The sequence below is a fragment of the Nomia melanderi genome, chromosome 9 (genome assembly GCF_051020985.1).
Source record: "Nomia melanderi isolate GNS246 chromosome 9, iyNomMela1, whole genome shotgun sequence".
In the NCBI taxonomy this organism is placed as follows: domain Eukaryota; kingdom Metazoa; phylum Arthropoda; class Insecta; order Hymenoptera; family Halictidae; genus Nomia; species Nomia melanderi.
The window spans coordinates 4,037,501-4,050,165 of record NC_135007.1 but is presented as its reverse complement, the minus strand read 5'-3'; the positions used below and the strand labels follow the sequence as shown (position 1 = coordinate 4,050,165).

The following is a 12,665-nucleotide window of genomic DNA, read 5'->3' as shown; positions in this document are numbered from 1 at the left end:
TTAAATCACAGACCTATGGTTTAAATGTTAACCACTAGTTAATTATTTATTTTCGCTACGATCGCATGTCAGTCCAATAAAAATTTCGTTACATTATTCTGAAATTTCTGTACATCGATTTTTCACAAATTATATGTAGTATCTAGAATATTTATTGTAGGATGAATGGTTTGTTGTGCGTGCGTAAGGGCGACCAGGTCGTATTGCGACGGACCGGCGCCGGGATGTTTGGGAAATAGTGTGACTGCGTTTAGACAATTTCGAGTGGCTGAAAGAATGCGAGGAAGAGTGTCTGGAACTGAGCGACTGAACCGTGAGAAAAGAGTGTACGTGACTGCGTGAATTTGGACTATGGACGAAAGATGCGAGTGAGAAGGGTGCAAGGGTGAGAAAGACAGAGCGAATGGGGGTGTGTGTTAAAAGCGAGTGGAAATGCGTGCATGGACATTTTGGTGAGCGACAGCGGAGAAGAACATTTTTGGTGCGAGAGTCGTGTGTTGTATTTTTTACGTGTTGTCCGTATTGTTTTCTGTATCTTATTAAATATATATTGTTTTCCTAATTCTCTTTTTACTGAAGATCCACATTTTCAATATCATCTAATAGTAAACCACCACCACACTATATATATTTTATAGATAAGTCTATAGCGCAGTATTTGTAGCTATTTAACATCTCTAATTCATAGTCTTGTAAGACTGTATGAGTGAACATAAGATGCATTAATAACATTGATTATATCGACTAACTGCGTTGAGATGAGTCAGTGAGAAATATATTAAGTTATTAATATTTAATATCCATGAAAAAATAGAGAACCAGATTACGTTTTTAGAAATTCTTGAAAATAATAATTATTGTATGAGGAAGTAGCCATTTTGTGGATGAATGTATATTAACGTGTAGCTATTCTAACTGTCTGTACAAAGATGTTGGAAACTGTTGTGTGCAGTGAATTTGACTACAAAGATACTTGCAAATTAATAGGTAGGTAAATTGTACGTTGTAACTTGAGAGGTTGTTGGTAACTTGTATTAGGAGCAAGTCCTAGATGATATAAGTACACATCTTTGCTAATAGGTATTAGCTTTCTAGTTACTAACTTACTAGTTTGCTCTGGTTTACTGGTCTCTGGTCTATTGTATAATAGACTGAAAAGTTGCTTCAGTGTGGGTTTTATATCTTTCGAATAATTAAAATTTGTCGATGGCGCTATTTGGTTATTAAACGCAAATTTTTATTAATGGTTAATTAGAAACTGAATTTATTTCTGAAATGTCAGTAACAAGGGGAAACGCAGTGATATAATAATGAACAATGATCAGAGTAATAGTAAATCCATGCTGTCGATGTCAGCTCACAAATTAAGTGTGATACAACAGCAAATATGCATTAGTATCATATATATGTATTACCACATAATACCAATACCCATTTGACACTTTACGAAAATATCAATACTCATTTGACTGCTTCCAATATACTGTAGACAGTGTAGATACTCACTTCATATTTGGGCAGAATATGACACCTTAATACGAAGAATTACCTACATTATATTAATTAAATAAAAGCAATATCAAATTGAATATTGCATGTGGAATTAATTTCATTTTCAATAAGGTTATAATTAATGATCTCATTCTTCGTTAACAATAATACATTCTTATTGTCAATGGATTCAATTATTAAATTGATTCACTTGGTTATCATTTTTTACCACATGAATACGAGAATTGATAATTTTATAATTAGACAATTTACTACAACTAGGTAACAGACAAACAATTTACATAAGAAGAATACGGGACTGTAGGTAAAACACATTTGATAATTTTATTAGATTTCAAGTGGATATCGAGAATTTCGTGAAATATTAAATGAACATTGATTTGGTGTGGTACCGGTATCGATTTAGTGTTCTTTTAAAATGAATTGGCATAAAAAATTTCGACAAAGTACAAAACTTTAATGAATTTGAAAATTAATCTTTTCATTGATACAGAAGTTCGCTGAATCTATGAGATTACATGAAAGTTAAAAAGGAAATTAATTAAGGGAACAGTTCTGACTGCATGAGTAATTTAATGAGCACTGATTTGACAATCGGTTAATTCAACACATACGTTATCATCAATAGTTATTATTATAAAAATATCTAAAGTATAGTGCGTTTTACAATATTTGTCAGGAAAAATTAATGTAAATTCAATTTCTTGAGGGTGTAATTAGAAAAATAAAATTACGATAGAAAATAATTTTTCCTGTAGTGCAGTCGTGTACGAAATTATTAGAATCTGTATTTAAAAGTCATATTATGACGTCGAAACGTATGGATGTGCGGTCTGACAAACCGCGCTATTGTATCGGTTTATATTTTCCCGCTCCTCCGTGCACCTATCGAGATTGTCATTCTTAGTAGCTTTAATTGTATGTAATTTTACTAATGATGGTATAATATTTGTGTTAAATATCTCTACATAGCAAGCTCTACAATATTCGCATCATGTCTAAATACCCTTGCAAGTGTCAATGGAATCTAATCTAAATACCCTAGTAGTAGGGCAGCTTCATAAAATGTTTAAACAATCATGTAAGATCAACCACTAAACATGTTTATCCGATTATATGATTTATATATGATTACATAATTTATGTATGTTTGTATAATTTATATACGACTATATATGATTTATATATGGTTATATGATTTATATAATTTATATGACTTATATATGATTATATAAATTATATTTGTTTGTGTGATTTATACATGATTATATGATTTATATGGTAAATAACTTGATATGCCTGCAGCTCGCTATATGATGCGATTGGGTTGGAGAAATCTATAATAATAACGAAAATCTGAAAATTCCGTCGCAGAAAGGAACAGTAATCGTTACTCTCACCAAGGTACGTCTCCGAATAAATCGAACGAAAACCTTCGGAAAGCCAGTTCCGCGACTCGCGTTACAAGCGATTAGTCTCCCCTCGTCGTTAATGGCGCAGCGTGTTCCGCAGTTCGAGCTGCATGTGCACTTGCAACAAAGTCCCATAATGTAACTTCGTTGCGCAACACGGTCAGAAACGGCGCGATACGCGCAACAAGTGGCGAACAAAGTTTCATTCGAACTGAACCACGTTGCACTGTGCTGCATCAGAGTTTTGCGTACGTTCCGCCGTTAAAGAAGTTACGTGTCCGTTTCAAGCTTCGCGCGGCTTACAGGCCAATGTCGAGCAACGCGCGGTTAGCGAGCCGATACCGTTGTAACCCGAGGAAGGAATTCGATAAGTTTACTGTTGGTTTATCGTTCACGGATGCGTTGGCGTCACCTAAAGTCATTTGAGGATTCCACAACCAAACCATCTACGGTAAGGATTGTTTTAACCCCTTGTTTTGTGATTTTTTTCACAACAATGTTTGATAAAATGACCTCATCGTTAATAATTTAGTAGAAAAAAGAAAGCATTTGATGTTTATATTGTACTAAATTACCTTACCGTTAATAATTTAGTAGAAAAAGAAAAGAATTTGATACTAATGTTGTGTCTACGTTTACTCTAAAGGTTAAAGATCGATAATGGACAATTAACATTTCATTTGTATAAATAAATAACATTTAGATTAATCGCGTTCGATTGAAAATTTTCATCACGAGTCTGATTTGATATTATAGGAGGAGTTAAACAAGAAGCTAAAAAGAAGATTCAGGATTTCCAACGTTGGTAGTACTTGTCGAATAGAGGAAAAATATATGCAAAGGAATAATAATGTAATTTCAAACCGAGAAAATCAAATGCTTTAACCGGAACGAAAAATTGTTTTAATTTGGAAACTGTTGATTTATCGAGCTATGTTTCGTAGAACTGTCTCCTTCTACTTTATGCGTATGTATTATGTAACTTAGAAGTATTGACCCCATTTCTTTTAATACTCTATATCTATTAGTAGCAACTATTAAATCTTAAACAATTGGCGCAAGAAATTCATCATTTAAACAAGGAATACATTGTTCTTTCACGTCTATAAAATTGTAAAATAAACTTTTCAAATGAATCATTTTCAAAGTCAAATTTTATTTTTCAATTTTATTGATGTGAAAAAAACAATGTATTCTTTGTTGAAACTTTCATTATTCTTTTAGCGTTCTCAAGATAGTCCACGGGAAAGAAACATTTGCATTTTTTTCAAGTGGCGGTTTTACCCCTTCAAAGTGAAATTCGGCATGAAAAAAATTGCAGTGTATAAGGCTTGACTTACTCTAAGTTGCACACAAAGGTACATAACTTTTTAAATTTCCGGGTGCGATACCTTTCCTTGTCAGTCGAATGTATACATATATGTATGTCAGTATTCTTGAAGCGGTTAATTCGAAAGCTTTCTTTCACAATGGACTCAGATAGTCCGTGTTTCAAAAAATCTCCAGTATCGCGAAGCATAACGCGCGACTGGTGCTCGATAATAGCCAGGGTGCAGGCAGTCAACTTTGACGTGCATTAATCTACGATTTCTCAGCGCGCGTCGAGGCAGCCTGACGGATGGATGGGTCGCACCTGCCCGCGGGACACAATCGCGCCCACGATCCCGGAAACGCAAACGCGCGGCGAAAATTATGTGCGTGGCGGTGCCATGTACGTAACAGAAGACATGGCCTCCGGTCGGATTGAACGCTTTATTCCGCGGGAAATTAGAATTTACGGCGCTCGTTTCGGCAAGGAACCGAGATTGGTCTATCGTTCCACCGGAACGAATTCCCTCGTTGATTGAATTAGACTGTCAACCTATCCGGCACAATGACGGACTTCCCCCTTCTACCAGAACTGATGTATGAAAATCATGTAACCAACGGGACACCAGAATTCGAGGGAATTTAGGTGAAACGGGCTAGTCCCGCCGATGGAAACCACTTTCTAAGATTGCTTCCGGGGATCAGATACGGCAATTAAGTTGTCCGAGTGGTCGTCGAGCTTCTAATATTTGAAAATGGATCTAGGGATAGGGTAACCGTCCGTTGAATGGATGTCAGTAGACGGGCGGATGATGAACAAGCATCATCCGGAAACCGCGGGGTCTTGTGCACCCCGAGAGGCAAGAGTACGCGCACGAAGCGCCCGCTGGCTTACGCTCGGGTTACCCGGTTCTCACAACGACGTGATATCTGATAACACAGACGTAAACCTGAGATAATGCTCTTATATACTAACCACCGACACGGGCTGGTTTTAGTTCGAGCGCAGGGCCACGGGTACGTTTGTCGCGTAAAGGAGATAAAGTCGGCTAGGTGGAGAGAGGCTTACCGTCGCGCTAGAACGCTTTTCCCGAAATGACGATACTTTTGTTCGAGAACTAACGGAGGTTGCAACGCGAGATAAGTCAGGATTTGCATATTTGTCTGGGGAGGGGAAGCCCGACGGTGTTCGGGCGAACAGATTCACGGCGTCGTCTTTGAAAAGATGATCGATGGGACGTGTTGAGGTAATGCGTCGCTGAGGAGAATCTTATTCGGCCGCAAAGTCTATAGAGTCTACCCGCTTGCCGCGATAAGTTAGTACTGTAGCTTCGTGGCTGTCGATTTCAATTTGAATTCCGGACTTCCCGTTGCCTGGATGCTGAACACGGAGTGTAAATAATACTGCGGTTTAGTGATTTGTACAAAGGAAAGGAATAATTTGGTGCATGTATTATTTTCGTCTTATGTCTTTTGCATACTTGATTGTCCGTCGTTCTTAATCTGTTAATCCTAACTTCGAGTTCTTTAAATTTTGTCTTTAAGTTTTTACTCAGTTCTTAGATTTTCTAATTTTTTGAAAGTGCATTGTTTTTGAAATGCTGTTTCGAAATGATGTCTACCAAGTTCGTGTTCAAAAGATTAGCGTTGTGAAGAAGAGTCGACCTCTGAGAAACATATCGCTTGTAATACAAGCTCCTCAAGTTCTATTTATTATGTTACACAATCGTCAAACTTAATTGATTACGGTGATTTCGCAGTTCCCGATGTCGGGAGACCTAGTATTACGGAATATTGAAATTAAATATGTAGAATCTATTTTATGAAATTTCCTGACAATTAATGGAAATGGAAGGAAATGTTAAATAAAAATTAATTCTCTGATTTCGAATAGCGAATTTAAAAATTCCACCACTTAATTAATATTTGTTTCCTCACTTGTACATAATTTGACAAATTTCCCATAGATATATTTATTACTCCGATTACTAACGTATATATTAATAGGTTTTCAACAATAAATATTAACTGGTTTTAAAAACATCAATGCAATCCCTAATTTTAGTTTTCAATCCCTAACATTAAATATCATTTTCACTCCGCAAGCATGAATACAGCAAACTATCAAAAAATACGATATTCTTCATTACAATTTATATTTCGAAAGAAAAACTCTGAAATACACATCAAACCGCCTTATCTTTCCCCAATCACCAAAATCTCATCCTATGCTAGTTTAAACCAAAAGAAACCAGAAAGACATTACGAGATTCCCTTATATTACAAAGCTTTATAAGTGAAAATATACAATCCTACATGATGACGAAAAACGTATTGGTAGTTAATGCTTGGCTTGATCAGGAGCGGTAGATACAATGTTGTATGCCAACACATTGACTTACCATACCTAGCATCATCCTAAGTGAAGTATTAGTCATAGAGCGAATTCCTACAGAAAACAGCCAAAGTCCCACCAACATCCCCTCAACTTTTATCTACTCAGACCTCCGAACCCAGTTGCTCGTCTATGAATCAACCTAACCCCCTATTCCAAAGTATCCCAAAATTCCAGGGAACCATCTTCATACCAACACTTAGCATATTCTAAACTGCGAAGAGTACACTGTCTTAACACTAAAACTACCGAGCAATCATAATGACTTACTTCCAGCTTTTTATAAAAATTAGAGCAATACATAATTCAAACACTTGCAAAATAAGAATTTTGAAGTACGTCAATTTGACCCGTCCGATAGTTTTAGTATTAAGATCTACCGAAATTCTATTAATTTGTAATATTGTTCTAATATACTTAGTACAATAAACATTACACAATAAACACAAGTCCAACAGAATACAACGATGTCAAGAATTCTACATTTCAAACATTCAATAAAATGAGTCCAAAACACAAATCATCCGTTCGTGGTCCACGCGGAAGTGCTTTTCATCTCTAAATCAATCTTAGCCTCTCGCCAATTAGCAACGGTCGAAAATCATCGAAGCTGAAAGGAAACTAGTCGGCGTGAGTCAGTTTAGGGGAGACGGAGGCGCCACGTCGCGTCGCGTCGCGTCGGTGCCGACTGTTGCGTCTTGAGTATAGTTGTAGCGGTCGGTCCGCGTCCCAGACACTTCCGCATGCAAATGCGAAGGCGTACAATCAAAGCACAGCCGGGACGATACATATTCAAGCGGTCAGCATGGGTAAACACCGGTCCAAACGGACCGGCGACGTTTACCGTCGGCTACCTGCAGCTGTACACGCACACCGCTGCTAGGGTCGGGATCCATCCACGACGTTCTGTATGCGGGGGAGGAACGCGTCGTGTGTTGCGTCGGGAGTGAAGCCGGGGATAGATTCAGGAGGGGTTGGGGATGGAGCGTTCGGGGCGTTCGCAGGTACAGCCTGTATACACGACCGGGACACAACGGAATCCGGCGTAGGGTACGTCGGATATACGGCGCGTACAAGGCCGACAGGGCGAAGCCCATCAATTTCCCATTCAATTCGCAGCCTCGCCTATCGCCTTGCGAATTCTAGACCTGACGCGACCCCCGCGAACGACCCCTCGCGGCAACTCTCCTCTACAGGGGACTACCGGAATCTTCGTACGGGAACGTCGATTCCAGCCGTCCGTTTTCGATTCCGTCTAGTCACGTCGCCTAATGCGAATTAAATATTGGCACATCGGAGCTGATATCGTTCCGAGGAGTTATTCTGATCAAACAGCGTAGCGTTTGAACGGTTTCGAATGGCCCGGGGAAACGATTACTCTTGTGGCATTGGCCCTGTAACGTTGTTTTTGCGCTATCAGGGAAGTTGAAATGCTTTAGATAGGATCGGTTTAGTTCTACGTTATCTCCAAATGCTGTGTCATCGATCGTGTATCGGACGATCGATCGGTATGATACTTCTAATTTTCCGTTCTGTTTGTGTACTTTAATCTTTCAATCGGAGTTCACGGTAAAATAGCGTTCTGGTTGTTTTGTTAATGCTTTTAGATATTGGAAGTTCATTAATTGCTTTCACGGTACTTATGTTGGAGTGGAAGAGGGCTGGATAAATTTCTTTCGCGTAACAACTATGACAGAAATTGTTATAAGATGGATTTATATAAGTTTGATTTGTTGGTTAACGCTTATATTTACTGTTGCTAGTAGAAGATCTATTGAAGTGTTAATTTTGATAGACTAAATTAATAATACGGTACATGGAATTATTAACTTGTTTGAATAGCAGCAAGAAAAAAAAACATAATGTAAAAATTGTAATGTTGACATATGGATTAAACCATATTCCATAGTATATAGGTAAGTAGAATAAATAAAAGTACTTCTTGTATGCTCATTCAGAAATCTTTTTATAATGTAGCTAATAAGACATTTAGTTCAGGATTTTGTACAAAAAATATGGAAACAGTTTTCAATTAAAAGGATAAGGACTGTAAAGTTTCTATAGTTGTGTATAGATTATTTATGACATTTTTGCCTGTGAAATACTGTTTCCATAGAAAATGTTTAATTTACAAGTATACCTACAATTTTCAATTCAACATACATACTGCAAACGGTTTAAAGCACACAAAGATTTTATTTTCATGAATAAATTGTAGATATGCGTTTATCATTAAATATGAAACATTGACACAGGTAAAGCACGTTTTCATTTTGCCTCGTGTGTAATCAAGAGTATTAATATTTATAAAATTAAGCAAGGAACCCTTGCCATATATTGCACTTAAAACTGTAAAAGAAAGTTTAAACGTAAGACATTTCTTTTAACCCTCTCCATCTACTTCCGTAATACATATTTAGTAGCTAATAAGCCATTACACAAAGGTTTGAACTTTACATAGGTATGTAAAAGAAAATCAACGTTTAAATTGCGTACGTTCTTGTCTATGCTTCAAAGAGACAAATCTGATGACACCGGAAGGAACTGAGATTCCAACTTTGCTGAAACGCGTCGATTCTACGTAGCATACTATTTGTAACCCAGTTTATAATCATATACACTGTCTGATATGTTATGTACAGTTTCTAGTACTACGTATGAATTAACCATCGCGGTGGTAGTCGATGCAGCTACTATTTCCGTGTAGTTCAGCCAAAAACTGGTACATACAGTGTTCTGGCTGTAACCAGCGGTTACGCTGGAAACTCGAGAGTGTAGTTTATCCGTGGCTGCATTAGGCGGAATCAATCGAGCATTAATATTGGACGGTGCTGTAACATTATACCTTGCAAATGCAATATCTTACTTAACACGTTAACTGCTACACGAAAACTCATCAAAACTCTCATACAGCCGAAACGGTTTTCTTAACGAAGCGGAAACTAAAAGGTCAAGATTCTTCATAGCGATTTATTTACTGTACTTCTTATATTTCACACATCCAACAAAATTTGGTTATTTCGGTACGTAAGTAAAGTAATTAATTTTTCCGTTTATGTAAAAAATAATATTACCCAAATTTGGGTAACGTGATAGTCAAGGTGTTAACCCCTTATCCTATTATTTCTTTCTGGACTGTAATCGATCTAACTACTGTAGGAGTTATTTTATTTAAAATCCCACGTGTTGCCGTGGTGAGGAATAAAAAAAAATTAGACTTACTGGGTAACAATAACAAATACTTTATTCTATTATAACTCGCTGACTCGCTAACTGTTACTCGCTATCTATTTTTTTCTCTAATTATCTCGCACAAAAATGTTCCTCTCCACGATCACGCACAAAATGTTCCTCGCGCACGCATTCCACTCGTTTTTAATACATACCCCCATTCGCTCTGTCTTTCTCACGCTTGCACCCTTCTCACTCGTATCTTTCGTCCATGGTCAAAATTCACGCAGTCACGTACACGCTTTTCGGTCCAGTCGCTCAGTTCCAGACACTCTTCATCGCATTCTTTCAGCCACTCAAGATTTTCCAAACGCAGTCACACTTTTTCCCAAACATAGCGGCGCCGGTCCGTCGCAACATGACCTGGTCGCCCGCACGCACGCACAACAAACCACTCATCCCACACTACTTTGTCATTAATAATTTATTGAAAATAAAAGAAAATACCAGTCTTATTCTTATGTCAACGTGTGTTCTAAGGAGTAATCATCGATAACAGAGGATTAATATGTAATTTCTAAGAGTATAATCATTGAGAAGAGAAGAATAATATGTAATACCCCACATAACTAGAATAAGGAACTAACACTAGAATTACCATACCAGTAAAAATGACTGGTTTCAGTTTTCTTGTTCTGCAATGATTAATATCTTAAAAGTATTGAATATTCGAAATGATTTTGAAAATAAATAATTTCAGTTGAATTCTATGACAACTATCCAAATGAACTGAAAATAATCTACTGTTACAATTTTTATATGGATTATATATCAATCATATTGAATTCTCGGTAGTTATAGTGTTAATATATTACAATACGCCGCTAGCTATTAAAGTTGAGTTCGTAAAGTCGGTTATGTCGCGGTAAAACAAATGTCTCCGCGTTGGGACTGCCCCATATCGCGATAGGACATTCGCAAGTAAGACTGCCGTAGCGAAAAAGTTAATGTACGTAAACAAAGACATTTTCGTAAGTAGTACGTTTCTATTGGCCAAAGAGAGAGGGAGGGGTGAGTTTAATTCATATTATGTTCTTTAGTGTCGCAAAATTCTAGGTAAACGAGTTCAAAGTACATTCAAATTACCGGGAACACGAGCTAAACGGAATATAAGTTCGTAGCGAGTCGTTCGAGGGTTTATCACCGCAGTTTCGTACTGGGACGATGTCACATTTACTTCGTCGTTGCGCATAAATTTGCTGGAGATGCTTCGGATAGTTGACACGGTCAGAAGTAGCTGCATCCAGTGTTACTTATTCGTTGTAACGTATAGTCGACAATGTTATAAATTCATTATTTAACTTGGTGTTCCTAATTTTTATAATTGCGTGTTACTTTTCCCCTATTGCATTGTCTCTTTTTATTTGTTTATTGGTTAAGAAAAGAATTTCACTCAAGTGACTGTGGTGCAAACATTATAGAACAACATTATTGATGAAAATTGTATTTTTTTTGTTCTACACACCCATAATTTTTGAATTGACGATTTTAAAAGATTAATTTATTCAACTATCGTTATACAATAAAATTACCAATTCCTGCTGACATTTTTACTTTATGACAATTTTTGATTTCACCAAATATTTTATTTGCTTTCCTAATATTCATAATTCTTGCATTTCTTAAATTTCCTTTGTATTTTATTATACTTTTACTGTGTCTCATTATCTCATTATTCAGCGACATAATATATATTTTCAATCACAATTATTCTATTACCTCTATGATCAACCGGCCATTATTCAACATTCAAAACGCGTTTACTTCATACAAAATATTCCGCACTACAATGAAACATTATACACACAAAACTACGGAAGTTTCCCCGATTCCATCGCGTCGCGCACTGTAGTTTCAAATAACAAGGCGCGCAAACTTTCACCTGACATCAAAGACACCCGACGACATTATTTTCACCAGATTCCTCGCATTATGGTCCGTAAAATTGCCGCGCAAAGCATTCGCCCTTTATCCCTCTTATCCAACATTCGAATCAACAATGACGAGTGGAACGACTGTTCCTCGAGTATTCCGGCGAGCATTCAAAGACACTTTCGACAAGCAACGCAAATATTTTGTCTCGTTTAACGAAGTTCGCTGTGGACGTGTTGCGGGGGCCTGGGCTCAAAGAACGAGAAACGCCGCGATGAGGTGTAATTAGCGTGCTCGTCGCAGGGCTCGTTTCACGTCAATTTCATCGAGACAATGAGCAAATTAATCCCTTTGGATCCCGAAGTTTGATTTCGTTAGCGTCACCGCTCAGCCCCCCGCTGGGCGCCGCTCGACCGCGCAATTTCGCGTCGTCTGAGTTGTTATGAAAACCCTCGATTGCACTCCGCGCTGCATCTCCGCTCGTGCTCACCGTATCCCTGCTCTTTCTCCGCTCGCCTCTTTCCGACTCCCAATCTTCCTCTCCGTTTCCCTCGCGAATTCGCGGTGTTTTGCGCGTCGACGCGCCGCGCGGCTGCGGATACCTGGTTTACGTGGCCGCGGCATCGCTGCTCCGTCGTCGCAACGACAATTAAACCCCTCCTTTGAACCGAGTGTCAATTTCGCCGCCAAATCAACTGATTCTATTTGCCGTCGGGTAATTACCGCTATCGGCGTATCCGGCGCGCCGACTCGACTGTGAAACGGCCAATAATTCTCGCCCGCCGCTTAATTAACGTGTCACGGATACTCTTTACCTTGTCCATTTTCCGGCCTCCCCTGTTCTTGTCACTCTTTTCTTTTTCCTTCCCTTCCCCTTGTTACACCGATTTTTCTCCGACCTGCATCTCCTTTTTCGGCTTTAATAAAGCGTGCTA

The 12,665-nt window shown here is 38.0% G+C and overlaps 1 protein-coding gene and 1 long non-coding RNA gene across 2 annotated transcripts in view; one reads left to right on the top strand and one right to left on the bottom strand.

Annotated features, from left to right (window-relative positions):
* The window catches only part of Tmtc2 (Transmembrane O-mannosyltransferase targeting cadherins 2), a 405,887-nt gene that overhangs the window by 184,720 nt on the left and 208,502 nt on the right, over positions 1-12,665 (bottom strand). The window lies entirely within an intron of this gene.
* Positions 3,043-6,199, top strand: LOC116431288 (uncharacterized). The gene is made up of 3 exons (XR_004235895.2): positions 3,043-3,375; positions 3,681-3,891; positions 4,149-6,199. It is a non-coding gene; the product is annotated as an uncharacterized LOC116431288 (long non-coding RNA).